Below are 15,143 nucleotides of genomic sequence, written 5' to 3' on the forward strand. Positions count from 1 at the left end.
CCCATCCCTCTCCATCCCATTTATATATTATATGGGCAAGCACAGAGTGATTTTATGCAAGTTACACCAAGCTAACAGGCATCGGTCTCACTGCATTAAATTCTGTGTGTGTATTATTAATCAGAAATCCGTATAAAGATTGTGCATTTAATAAAACTACCTTCTGCAGTGGGTTATTCCTATGAAAAAAGGTGGCGGTACTCATATTTACAGTAGCTTCCACACACTGCATAAGCGTGCAGATGTTTATATCACTAATTTCTGAAATTATTTCTGGTATCTAGTGATCAGAATTAAAGACTTCATCCCCCCAAAAATTAATAGTTATGCAAAGCCCATATGGTCCACAGGGATTACCATGGGGTGTAGTTGGTTGGAGTGAGTCGTGCACCAAACAGGTAAAGCTTTAGCTCCCAGGATGCACCGGCCCTCCTCCAAATATACCCCGCCCCCAGCCAGCCAGTTTTGTAAACAGAAAAAAAAAAGATATACTGCGCTCAGCTGATGATATAATGTATTCTGTTTGTGAACAGATATAGTGGTAGCAATAGTATATAGTGGAAATACACATATGCAGTATGATAGCTATGGTAAAGTGGTACCAATTGTATATAATGTACATATATGATATGATGCCTAAACAAGAAAAAGAACCGTAATAGTATGATAATTAGATGTAATGGACCAATGGTAACATAACCCCTATGACCGATAATTGATGTATTGTGCGGTCATGCACAAATTCCACAAATCAAACAGTATAATGGTAAAAAAGATAATGGTATTTATTAGAAGGTATGCTAAACCAGGAAGAACCAGAAAACCTGCACATGCAACTGGATCACCAGTGTCTGGTGCACCAACGTGTATGAAAAAGGGTTTGGTTAGTAAGAAAAAAACGGGATCACATCTGATGGACTAGTATGCTGAGGTATTAAGGTCCATGAACAAAATATAGTATAAAAATTCTATATTGGTGTGCTGTCTGAAACAGTGAGTAACAGCGGTGTCCCGCTGATGGTAAGGGGGTATTGATGAGCACTGAGAAGCGATGCCCGAGGTGGTCTTCTCGGGGCTAAGAAGTATGGTGTGGTCAACTAGAGGGAGGCTGTCTCCTGACATAGCGTGTGTCACTGACCAGCATGTGTGTCGGACGTTTGCCTGAATGAACAAGCAACCGCCGGCACCGTGCACGTAGTGAACGCTGATGTGTGAGGAAGAGATGTCACGGCAGCACCACTCGCTAAAGCCGTGTGTCTCCTCCTTGTGAAGGAGACTTACCTCTCTCACCCTAGAAGGCACCGCTCCTTCCCCTGCCACCTCTGTTCCTCTCGATCAGCGCTTCTTGCTTCCTGTGGTGTGCGGGATGTGTCACGTGACTGATGATGTAACAGGTGTTTCCGTCCAGGTAAAGTGACGATATTTCAGGATAATAAAGAATACGTTTCTGCAGGCACTGGTCTTGCTTGGTAGGCAGAGGTTGGAACACAAACAACCTAAATACATTAGAAACACCTAACAGAGAGCCACCGTTTAACAACATAACACCCGAAGTAATAAACTTTGAAGAATGTGTCTCCCAACCACCAGTTTTTTTTTTTTTAGAGGAGTCTCTCTACAAAACACCGCTAGTGCCATACAGCACAAAAACCCAAACCAGGAAAATGGAAATTAGTCGTACAAGAAAGGGCTGTTTAGGGGGGGGGAGGGGGGAAGCAAGACTAAAACATTCACGAAACACACCGCACCAGGACGAGACATATTCAATTTAATCGGCATTACCCTGTCTGATGAACATCTCAAACTTTTAGGTAAAGGTTTGAAGTTTGCTCCAGTAGACAACATTAACAAGTTTCAAACCTATATAGATCCCCATAAGTTCACCAGAAAACTTTCTTTAAAGAAATATTTAGCATCAGTAACTCCAGCAGAAGTGAGGAACACGGACATAGCCAACAACACAGACATAGCCAATACCACGAAACTAAAGGTGCGTACACACTGGGCGATTAAGTGGACGACTGAACGATAACGATATCGTTATCGTTCAGTCGTCTACTTTATCGTCCATTTTTAACCCCAAAAAGATGAACGATAACGACAACGCGCGTTCCCGCAGGTCGTTCGTCATTATCGTTCATCGGGCTGACGTGCAGGTCAACCTGACGATCTCGTCAGGTTGCTGCATGTCAGGGAATGGGGGAGAGAGCCCGTTGCTGAACGATATCGTAAATGATATCGTTCAGCGGCTGTGCTCAATGTCACGAACGACATTGAGCACAGCCTGCCGGGAACAACACTACACGATATCGCTCAGGGAGCATATCGTGTAGTGTGTACCCACCATTACAGATTTAAGATCGTACTCCACGTTCTATCCCAGCCACATGAAAGGGGCGTATGTTGAGACTTTCATGAAATTGATCGCGAATGATAGAGAACATGCATACTCACAACAAAAATAATAAATTGACAAGGAAGGAAAAGACGACATTACGAGAACTACAGGAAGATCATTCGATCATTATAAAGCCTGCAGACAAAGGGGGAGGTATTGTTATTCTCAATAAAGCAGATTACGTAGCAGAGGCACAGAGACTATATGTCGTAGAATCATCTAACAGAGTCCTAATTAATGACCCCACGCAACAATTTACAAAAGAATTGAACATTCACCTACTGAAGGTTATCCGGATAGGGGTACTGACAAATCATGAGCACCAACTCATTGAAACACAACATCCGGTGATTCCAGTGTTCTATTATCTACCCAAGGTGCATAAAAACAAAACCAGACCACCGAGTAGACCCATAATATCAGGGATAGGATCTCTCACATCTAATCTATCTGAGTATGTAGACACCATATTGCAACCACATGTTCATAAACAAACCGCATATCTTAAAGACACTACTCAAATTCTGAATATCCTTAATGAAATCCAATGGGAGGACAAATTTTGGTTGGTAACTACAGACGTTACATCTCTATACTCGGTCATAGACCACACCCAGGGAGTTACAAGCATCAAATACCATCTAGATAAAGACGAATTTCTGACAGACACTCAACGGGATTTCATTATTGACAGTTTTCTATTCATACTTAAGCACAATTATGTTTGGTTCATCGATCACTTATCTGCAAACCACTGGCACCGCAATGGGTACGAGGTTTGCCCTGAGCTATGGCAACCTCTTCATGAGTTGGTGGGAGGACCACTATCTGTGTGTGTGTGTGTGTGTGTGTGTGTGTGTGTGTGTGTGGGGGGGGGGGGGAGGGGGGGGGGGGGGAAGACGGGTGGACCTTGGGGCAAACCTCGTACTCTGGAAGAGGTATAAAGACGAATTTTTTCTTTATCTGGCGGGGGGGATGAAGAGACTCTCAAACATTTCCTGACTACTTTGAATAACAATGACAACCAATTAATACTCACAGCTAATTATAGCAAGAATAAGGTGGAGTTTCTAGACCTCAATATATTCATTGAGAAAGGGAGGATACACACACAAACACCTTTAGAAAAGAAGTAGATGTCAATAGTTTTCTTTTAGCGACTAGCTGGCACCACCCCAATTGGCTCTATACCATCCCGAAAGGACAATTTCTCAGACTGAGGAAAAACTGTTCCAGGCTAAGCGATTACAGGATACAGGGCCAACAACTAGCAGCACAATTTCTTGAAAAAAACTACAATAAAGATATAGTACAACAGGCATTTGATGAGGTAGAGAACTACAAAAGGGAAGATTTACTTGAATATAAAAAAACCAACACAAGACAGGATAAATTTAAAGAAGAAGTTCTTTTTAGCGCACAATATTCAAAACAAGCCAAAGAGGAAAGACAGATTCTCAATAAACATTGGCCGATCCTACTGGGCGATGATACACTGGCCAAACACCTACCTCCAAATCCCAGATTAAATTACAAGAAAGCACCTGATTTGAGACAAAAAATAGTGCGTAACCACATTCCACCTAAGAGACTAAAACAAACGACCTTAGGCAGTGGGAACAATAAAACGTTTTTTACCACTGTGGTACATACAGTACCTGAGCTGTGTAAATTATGGTTACAGAACGACTAAGTCCACCACGACAATTACATCATGCACGACAGGAAAAGAATAAAGAGTAGGATTACATGTAATACCAAAGGTGTCATCTACATGCTAGAGTGTAGTTGTAAAAAACAATACATAGGGAGGACCATAAGGCCTTTTAAGATCCGAATTAGTGAACACATTAGAAATATTAAGAGAGGAGTTGAGGAACATAACCTGTCAAATCATTTAATAATCCATCATAACAGTGATCCAAAATCACTCAAATTTGTAGGTTTGGAAGAAGTCACACATAACTGGAGAGGCAGTGACTTCAACCACACGATAAACACTAAAGAACTCAAATGGATGTACGAACTCAAAACATTCGCACCTCGAGAACATAACCTCGATGAGATCAAATCCATCATATGCAAAAAGAAAAGCTAAGGCACACTGTTGAGTTTGAATAAATCAAGGGACTCTTAACACCTTCTAGCACCTTCAACTACATGGCGGACACTATTAGTTAATGATCCATTTGTCACCACATATATTATGCAGATATTTTATCTCTGTTTATGTCGACAGAGTGCAGGTGTGCATCATTAAATGCACATACCGATATATGTACCGAATACATTAATAGATACGTTGCTAGAATCATTAGCTCATTTTAAAAAATGTTATGGGAGCCGTTTAGGAATGCGAAACTCGTTATGTTAGAAACATGCAGCCCTAAGAGACATTTTGTTTTTAGTTCACCTATCCCCAATAGGCACCAGGTTAACATATGACTACTTTTATCCAGACATATACATCCTACTGTACTTATTTTGGTGGCATATACCCGAAAAGCCACTTATTACCTTGTTATATTGGACATTTACTAATGTAGTGCGCCTCATTTCAAACATATGCTGCACCATACATGGTTGATCTCCTCGGCCATTTGATTACTTCTATTTAGTCTGCCGCATGAAGTGTTTAAATGATAGGATTAAATTCCCATCTACATAGCTAAAATGTCATTTACCACCCCCTTTTTTCTGCAGTTGTTAACATGAGACCATAGAATGACCACTAGGAAGAACAGACCAATCAAGGCCCTCCTATTTTGCATAACACCAATGTGAGGGCTTCTCCCCTATTTAATTCCAGAGGAAACAGCACTATTTACTCCTTGAAAAAGGCCAGCACGGCTGAAACGCGTTGTTGGTTACCCCATAACAAGACTTTGTTAAATACCAAGCAAGACCAGTGCCTGCAGAAACGTATTCTTTATTAGCCTGAAGTATCGTTACTTTACCCGGACGGAAACACCTGTTACATCATCAGTCACGTGACACATCCCGCACACCACAGGAAGCAAGAAGAGCTGTTCGAGAGGAACAGAACCGGCAGTGGAAGTAGCGGTGCCCTCTAGGGTGAGAGAGGTAAGTCCCCTTCACAAGAAGGAGATACACGGTGCACGGCTTTAGCGAGCGGTGCTGCCGTGACATCTCTTCCTCAGACATCAGCGTTCACTACATGCACGGTGACGACAGTTGCTTGTTCATTCAGGCAAACGTCCGACACACATGCTGGTCAGTGACACACACTATGTCAGGAGACAGCCTCTCCCTAGTCGACCACACCGTACTCCTTAGCCCCAAGAAGACCACCTCGGGCATCACATCTCAGTGCTTGTCAATACCCCCTTACCATCAGCGGGACACCGCGACACCGCTGTTACTCACTGTTTCAGTGAGCACACCAATATAGAATTTTTATACTATATTTTGTTCCTGGACATTGATACCTCAGCATACTAGTCCATCAGTATGTGATCCCGTTTTTTTTTACTAACCAATCCCTTTTTCATACACGTTGGTGCACCAGACACTGATGATCCAGTTGCATGTGCAGGTTTTCTGGTTATTCCTGGTTTAGCATACCTTCTAATAAATACCATTATCTTTTTTACCATTATACTGTTTGATTTGTGGAATTTGTGCATGACCGCACAATACATCAATTATTGGTCATAGGGGTTATGTTACCATTGGTCCATTACATCTAATCATACAATTACGGTTCTTTTTCTTGTTTAGGCTTCATATCATATATGTACATTATATACAATTGGTACCACTTTACCATAGCTATCATACTGCATATGTGTATTTCCAGTATATACTATTGCTACCACTATATCTGTTCACAAACAGAACACATTATATCATCAGCTGAGCGCAGTATATCTATTTTTTCTGTTTATGACCTAGGGATAGAGTCAGCTATTCCATAAGACAGCTCGCTTCCTCTCACCACTCCCTTCAGTCTTAGTGCGCTAGTACACATCTGTTCTATTCTATAAGTTTTGTAAACAAGTCCAAGGCAGGAGTAGGAGAGAGGAGAAGGAAGAACATTACTCTCAAGAAACACACTCACAAAAGATGAGGGAATCAGTGATCAAGAGAAAAATACCCAATGAAGCCAGATGCATCAGGGTGGGTGCCCTGTGGACCCTATGGACTTCGAAGAATAGAGTTAACATAACTCAATTTCTTCTTCAGGGTTCATAAGGGGTCCACAGGGATTACCATGGGGATGTCCTAAAGCAGTTTCCCCTAAAGGTGGGGACGCTCCTGAGCATAAAGGAGAATCCTGCACCCCAAAGGAAGCATCCCCAGAGCCAAAAAACCTAAGAAAGGTGTGGACAGGAGCCCACGTGGCCGCTAGGAAAAGGGCCACAGCAAACCGTACATGAAGGTCCAACAAACCAGAACCACACTCTTCAATCAAAAGGTAAACCCCGGGATATCACTTATGGAAGGTAACCAATCCGGGTACTGAGGACAGCTCTGTCCTAGATAAGAAACAAAAGGCAGGCACCCAGAAAGCCCTAAAACCATAAGGTTTTACTCTGGGTGAGTACCCTTAAAAATAAGAGTGCTAAGCTCTGTGACAGATGCGGACTGAGGAAGTCTTCCTTGCCCCAAGCATCATCCTGACCACAGAGCTAGAGAAACTTTTGGCTCTTAAGAGGGATAACTCAAGAGCCACACCTTCAAAGACAGATGAGGAAAGTCTGAGTGCAGACAAGGACCCTGTGCTAACATGTATGATTGTAGAGGAAGTTTCTATGGAAAGACTCCATAGATCGATGAACCAGTCTCGCCTGGGTCAGGCTGGAGCTATCAGTATCACTGTGCCACCTTCCTGCTTTGATTTCCGGAGAACCCTTGGGAGGAGGGAAATTGGAAGAAAAAAGGTATGCAAGATTGAAATTCCATCGCACTGCCAGAGCATCCATGAAAGCTGCTAAGGGGTCTCTGGTTCTGGACCCATACTTGGGGACCTTGTGGTTGTGACGTGAGACCATGAGGTCTACGTCTGGTAGGCCCCATTTGTCCACCGGGAGTTGATAGACATCTGGTTGAAGAGCCCATTCCCCTGCGTGTACATCCTGATGGCTTAGGATGTCTGCTTCCCAGTTGAAGATTCCAGGGATTAATACTGCAGATTTCCGGGAGAAAACATTCGGCCCACATTAGGATGTGCGTTACCTCCCGCAATGCTGCCAGACTTCGCGTGCCTCCCTGATGTTTGAGGTAGGCAACTGTGGTCGTATTATCGGACTGGATTTGGACCGGTCTGCCTTGTACACAGCTCAAAGCTCCAGAATGTTTATAGGCAGGCGACTTTCTGGAGTTGTCTATCTTCCCTGAAAGGTATGATGACCTGTCACTGCGCCCCATTCCAATTTGGAACCCAGAAGGGGCGACCCTCGTCCAGATGTGACGTCTGTAGCCACCATGAGAGGGAAAACCGAATCTCCGGAGAGGAGGATCGTCTGGGACCGGATCAGATGATACTGTCCGTTCCATCGGGAGAGAATCAATTGTTGAAGGGGCCTGGAGTGGAACTGTACATATTCCACCATATCGAAGGTAGATACCATGGACCCCAGGATCTGTATTTCTGAGTGAATGGAAATTCTTCGATTGCAGAGCAATTTGCGCACACGCAATTACAGTACCGAAATCTTGTCTGCTGGTAGAAAAATCCTTTGTACCTGAGAATCTAGGAGTGCACTCAGATGTAACATCCTCCGAGTTGGAAAGAGGGAGGACTTTTTCCAATTGATGAGCCAGCTGTGTGCTTGCAGACAGGCAATGGTCAGTTGGAGACGGCATTGTAAAATAGCCTGTGACAAAATTAAGAGGTCGTCTAGGTATGGCAGGATTCTGACTCAGGTAGGCCGTCATAATCGCCATCATCTTGGTAAAGACCTGAGGGGCAGTTGACAGACCAAATGGCAGTGCCTGAAACTGGTAATGTCGCTGTAGAGCAGCAAACTGTAGAAATCATTGATGGGATGGCGTAATAGGCCCGCGCATATACGCATCCTAAATGTCCAGGGAAACAATGTCCAGGAAAAAAGGAGCGGGTTCCTCTATATTGACGATGATTTAACCGCGATTACTAGAGAAGGAACATCCACTATCGAATGATGGTCCTCCTCACCCGAGGGGGACCCTGAAGGAGAACCCTGTGCATCATCTATCTCCTCAGATGATGTGTCAGAATTTGAAAGCTGGGCAGACTGAAATAATATAGGCCGCCTATGTGCTTTGGTGGCTAATGGTCTGTCCGCCTGTAACATATCTTGCTGAAAGGCGGCAGACGTATGAGCCATATACTGAGCTGGGTGGGCATAAGCATCCATCCAGGAAGGATGCATAGGGGGTACCAACCTAGCAGTCTGTAACTGCTGTGGGTACATTACAGTGGGAGGAAGCGTGGGAGCTGATAAATACACTAACTTTGTCATAATCTGTTCAAAGGAGGACACTTAAGGTGGCTCCTGCACCGGTACTGGTGAGTTAAGCTGAGGAGGAGGTACATGACAATTAGCACACTGACCATCCTGCACAATATCCTGAGAGGACAAGCCTGCAGAACAGGTTATGCATGTAACCAGCACAGGGGCAACAGCCTAAGCAGCACACAATACAGTGTATATAGCAAATAATGCAATGTGACACCCTTCACAAATACAAGTAAATGTGAAGTAGAAATTAACCCCTACACATCTGGTAGTGACGGGTTAAAAAGAGCAGCAGAAAGTTAAAGGCAGTATATCACCACAGCAGAGCTACCGCATACAATGCATATAAATACAAATATACTTGCAATGGGAACTGAATCAACGACTCAAGCAACACTAGGCTGGTAGGATTTGATGGCTGTATTACCTGCTTCCAGGGAGACAGGATCCGATCTCCTGAGACCCTCAGAAAAGACCTGATTAAAAACACCGGAGCGTCTCATTAAGGAGGAGAGTGTAGGAGGAGCAGCGCAGATGAGGGAAGACTCAACTGATAAATCACACTCTGAGCTGGGGGAGGGGCTGTCAGGGGAGAGCTTACTTCCCCAACTGCTGTATTGACCCCTGGGTCTTCTGGCTTAACAAAGGCCCCAGACACAAGATTTTACTGCGCTGGTGGTGTAGTGGGGGAGCTGACGCACCAGTCGTTCTACAACAGTGGCCTCCGGCTGGTCTCCACAGCAGGAGGTAAAGACTGCATAACAACGAGATTGCGGGGAATCGCCTTACCCGACATCCCCGTTATCCGGCTGCCGTCCAGGGTCTCCCAGGGAAGCGCTAGCCAAGCTCTGCTGGTGCCCGCCTTAATCACCGGACCAGTCACTGGTGTTGTGGCACAGGCGGGGGTAGTAGGAGCAGTCACGCAGGTGTCCATTAGGACACTCCATGCCACTTGCTCAGAAACAAAGTAAAAACTTGGGTCTATCTAACACAGCCCCACTGTTCTCAAAGGTGCTACTGCTTCTGCCAGCACCAACGAAATAACTGGCTGCCTGTGGCTGGGGGGCGTGGTATATAAGGAGGAAGGCCGGTGCATCCTGGGAGCTAAAGCTTTAACTGTTTGGTGCATGCCTCACTCCAACCAACTATCCCCCATGGTAATCCCGGTGGACCACCCTATGGACCCTGAAGAAGAAAGTGCCGGTACAGAGTACTCACACAAAAAAAAGCCCTTGTCTTCTGGTACTCAGTTTAGAAAATGACTCCCGATTTTAAAGTCAAAACTATAAAGGTGAAAAATCCAGTACATCTTGATGGTGCTTTGCCATTTATCCTTTGACAAAAGGGGCGATTCAATTAAACGCGAGATGAATATCGCTGGGAGGTTGATCCGGGAGCTATTAAATTCACCTCGCTGTTATGTCCGACTATAACAACATAAGTCGAAAAATGCCAGTACTTGCGACTTAACCTGGGTGTTTAGTGGGATAATGCTGGTTCTTGCAAACAAAAGTTCCGGCTGCGTGACTGTTAGCAAACAGACTCACGGCCAGCACTATAGTCATATTTCTGCTTACACTCTCAGGAGGGTGCGAGAAGAAATCCTTTATTCTGCCTAACAGTGTGCTGAATTGAATAGCTTTCGGGAACTCCTTCCCGGCGCTATCAACACCGCGTTTAATAAAATCACACTCATTGTTGGCACGCTATGCGTTCAGCATTCCGGCGGTGTAGATGCCAACGCATACCATACCGGGATGCTGAAGTTAAGTAGCGGGGTGGGGGGTTAGGATTAGGCACTAGGGGGGGAAGGGGGGGGGGTTAGGGTCAGACACTAACGGGAGAGGGTTAGGTTTAGTGTGCAGGGATGGGAAGGTTAGGTTTAGGCACTGGGACGGGGGGGGGGGGGAGGTTAAGTTCAGGCACCAGGGAGGGAGTGTTAGGGTAGGGGGGAGGGTTAGTAGGGGGAGGAGTACCGTATGTTAACCCTGTCGGGATCCAGGCGTCGGGGATACTGAGCGCCTGGATCCCGTCTGTCGGTATTACATAACGATTCCGTTGGCAGGTGTAAAGAAGCGTATCAGGATCCAAAAAACTAATTGGTGTAAATAAGTTGCTTGTTACTGTATATACACTTTTAACCATGGTCATTATGTGTTTTATTAATGTGATGTTTTAGGTTTGTAATAAATTGTTACTTTTTTTTTTTATAATCATGGTTTGTTATACAAGTCTATGATCATGTTTTCGTTCTGTGACTTTCTTCTCTGTTTATATTTTAGACCTGCAGCAGCATCCAGCTTATATACTAGATTACCAAGTAAACTGGAGGCAGCCAAAAAGGTTCAGTGGCCCCATAAGGTTACAGACCTATCTGGAAAAAGTCCTGGTAAGGCATAACCAATCTTTCACAGTCTAGTTTTCAATACATTTAATACTGCCACTGTTATACATATAAATCAAATGTATCACCGTGTCTAAGAAAATCCTAAGGCAGAAGGGAAATCTAACAATGTCTACTAAGACGTGAAATATATTTAAGCTCGGTCTCCAAGTACTAAACTATGACAACTATGTATGTATAATTAAAACTGACTAATATAAAACTTAGGCAATCACTCACCCTTGGTATCAGAGCGAATTGATAAAAATAAACCATAGATCACATCATGTTATTCATATAAAAGCTTAATTTATTTAAAAAACATTATGCAATTCAATTCATTAAATAAAAAAAACCTTAATTGCCACTAAAATAAAGATGTTATTTTAGCCATTGAAAATACATGAATGACCGACTAAAAATGGCCACATTCACAATATTTTTCCTTTCTGAATAAACCATCTCGCCGACTGTCCTGAATTCAGTCATCTCCTACCCCTTGCACTACGTAACCCATACATGATAACACCCCCAACTGCAAGATCTGGACAATGTAGGCCACTCTCCCAATCTACACCAAAATAAATCAATATTACACCCATATACAACTCTCATTTCAAATTAAGCCTCACTCCTTTTAACTCTCTCATTATATTAACACTTATTGATTTATCTTTACATATCACTATCACCTTTTTTCGTGTGATTCCCTGGGGATGGTCCTTGGCTGGATTCTTTTGGGGTTTCCTACGCCTCAGACGTGAACCCCATAATGTTATGGACGCCAGTATAGAGGAGCCTTGACGCTGGCCTGGCGCTTATTCATATATTTGCAAATTTATGTAACTAATACCTCTGAATTTCTATTATTATGTAGGATTCAAGTGTTTTTGTTGATATTGCTGCAGTGTGCTAGAGGGCAAATCCCTTTTATTCCTGTAGTTCAGAGTAAACCCCGCCCTTTACAAGCACCTGTGCAATGTCATTAAGCTGATGTGAGCGACCACCATACTTTATGTTTGCAAGCCTCACTCCTTTGCCTGATAAAAATCAGGCCTCTAGGCAGGTATGCGAAAGCTAAAACCTCTAACTGACCTGATGGAAAATACAATTACAGCAGGAGGTAGAACCAATCTACTTATTTAAATTGTTATGGACATAAGGCCCTCCATGCATCTGCAATGTATTGGGCCAATTACCCGTACGCTGGGTCGGGGACATCCTGCATTGTAACAATTCGTATACAGATTCATACTCAGTCGCACACAGATATACAAGTGTCGTATATCTAAATTCATCATTACAGTCTCATGATGAGCCCCATCGCCTTACGACTAGGATGCATTTGCGGGCGAAAAAGCCGATTGGCGCTAGTAGAGTCGCAGGGGACCTGTTGCGCAGAGAAGGGCTGTTTGGCGCTACAGCAGCAATAGTGTATGAGGACACATCTGTATCACCAAGATGAATGACACCACCAAGCATTTACATAAAATAAAAAAAAATCAAGTACGGAGGGCAGCTGAGACAAAAAGGATTTTTGGTACTTACCGTTGAATCTTTTTCTCTGAGTGAGGCTGGGGGACACTGGACCAGGGGTTGTAGATGGGAAGCTGTGGATTTGGCACTAAACACTGAAATCTATAACTCCTCCCCTCTGTAACCCCTGACTTCAGTGCAACTTCAAAAGTGCCTGGTAAGGAAAAGCAATACTCAGTGACTCTGTCACCCAGAAAAATAATGAAACTGATGGTCAATTAGGACACAAATCATAACTCATACTCAATACGACTGAGCGTGAGGGAGGGAACGCAGTGTCCCCCAGCCTGACTCAGAAAAAAGGATTCAACGGTAAGTACCAAAAATCCTCTTTTCTCTTTCCTCAAGACTGGGGGGCCAGTATAGTCACAGAATGAAGTAGTCAACCGGCCTCCAAACCCCCGCGAAGGAAGACCAAGGAACATGAGAAGTAAAAACTTGTAATCCACCCCCACAAAAAACAGTTTCCCAACTCAAAGGAAACGAGAGACATAAGTTTTCCATCCCTGGTCACCAAGGCCAGATCGGGAAAACCAACTGAGGAAGGTCCCTGTGTAGAAACATGAACCATGTAGCAGCAGGACTGGTGAAGTGGAAGACACAATCCAGGACATACCGACTGCCTGAGAATGGCCCCACATCATGACAGTGGAGCCAGCCTGGAGCCTCCAGGATTACCCGTATACGGGAAGGCTTTACATGCTGGAGAACCGTAGGTACCTGTGGGGACGGCAGAACTGACGCGCTAGCCGAAACTTGCACGTCACAGTCAAGGTATTCTCTGCAGAACCAGCAGATACCCTGTTCACAGACAACCCTGTGAAGTCTTGAAGATGTGCCAAGAGGCCCTAAGATCCTCTCGCTGAAGACCTAACCAAACGAACGCCAGACAGACCACTGCCCTGGGAGGGAGTCCGCTGTACCCTATCACATTACAGGCATTATTACTGCTGAGAGTGTCAGCGCTCTAGGGCCTCCCGGATGACGTACATTTGCCACTGAGCGGTTGTTTGACCGACTGCAAAAACCAGCCGGCCCCCAAGAGATGCAGAAAAAAAATGGCTCAGTACTCGAGCCATTGTGGAGAGCTACCCAACAGTCCTAGAGTCATAAAGGCAACATCACGGCCCCATAGTCCAGGAGACTTATGTCTGTGGGTACCACAAGCCCATCCAGGAGAGACCCAGGAACGAACCTACAGGAGAATACCGGAAAACCGTCACCAAATGAGAGTGAGGAGTGCGGTCGGACCGCACCAGCAATCTAGACTAGAGGGGTGCCGAGCAACCCTTACAAGGCTGGAGACGTACCCAAAGGAACTCCCGCGAGTGACCCTAGCCCAATGAATGGTTGCTAAGTGGAGACATGCCCAAAAAGCAAATGCTCCGCAAGAGCGACGGACACGGCACCCACAGAACGGGTGAGACCAAGGTCAGTAAGGGTTGTGCACTGGCCACCCCAAGCGACACAACCCCGCTGGAGAGAAATGTCAAAAACCACTTTCAGAGCTGAGGGCGCCAACAAGAAAACAGGGGAAGCCCTGCGACGTCGTGAAACCAGCAACCTAGGAAGGTTCGTAACTGTGACGCCCAAGTATCCGTCACAAACGGAAACCCAAAAAGAGCCTAGTTCTGATACCTTCCATGTGCAATACGCGTGGTATCACCGCCCGTAGTCTGATGCAAACCAAGTAGCCTGGCTCCATCAAACTAACCAAAAGCCCACTTGCCATGGCAGAGGCAAAATGCAGGCTCCCAGGAAGTCTGATCACAACTTTTTAAAGGACACAAGCCTGAACAGCATAAGGGAGGACAGAGCAAGCTCCTTTCCCTCTGCAGCGTACAGCTAAGTAATTTTCAGTATTACTGTAATCGGTTCTTGTGCCTGCTCGGAGTGTTTGCATATTCAGGGCCACTTTTTTTTTTTTTTAAACAAAATGCAAAAAATTTAACAAGTTTTTCCGGGCTGACTGCTGCGGCAGGGCAGCGCAGGAAGGGGGGTGCTCTAATGACGGACAAAAAGTCCACAAAGGGCCAGAACCCCACTATGGCTATATTTTTTACATGTGCCCAGTGTCGGGCTAAGCTGCCGTGTGGACAACTGGATGCAGGGGCTTTGTGTATGGACTGTCAGCTGGGGCCCACATGTGCGCAGCCAGCTGTGGGAGCCACTCCGCTTAAGGAGGAGCCGGCATGGGCTCAGGCTAGGAGTCGTTCACTCTCTGAAGTTGCTACGCCATAAAGAGGAATTAGCCCAAGCAGCACCAGCGACTGTTTTGCCCTCACCGCCTGCTGTTTCAGGGGGGTGGTTACTAGGGTCCTGATCCTCCTTGGGTCCGTACCATGGAGCTCTCGGCGGTAGG

At 45.0% G+C, this 15,143-nt stretch overlaps 1 protein-coding gene across 3 annotated transcripts in view; it reads right to left on the reverse strand.

The window, feature by feature from the left end:
- Nucleotides 1–15,143, reverse strand: part of CENPT (centromere protein T) — a 121,765-nt gene that overhangs the window by 4,631 nt on the left and 101,991 nt on the right. The gene's annotated exons all lie outside the window — the stretch shown is intronic.

Source organism: Taudactylus pleione, unplaced genomic scaffold, assembly GCF_031769625.1.
Source record: "Taudactylus pleione unplaced genomic scaffold, aTauple2 ptg000117l, whole genome shotgun sequence".
NCBI lineage: Eukaryota > Metazoa > Chordata > Amphibia > Anura > Myobatrachidae > Taudactylus > Taudactylus pleione.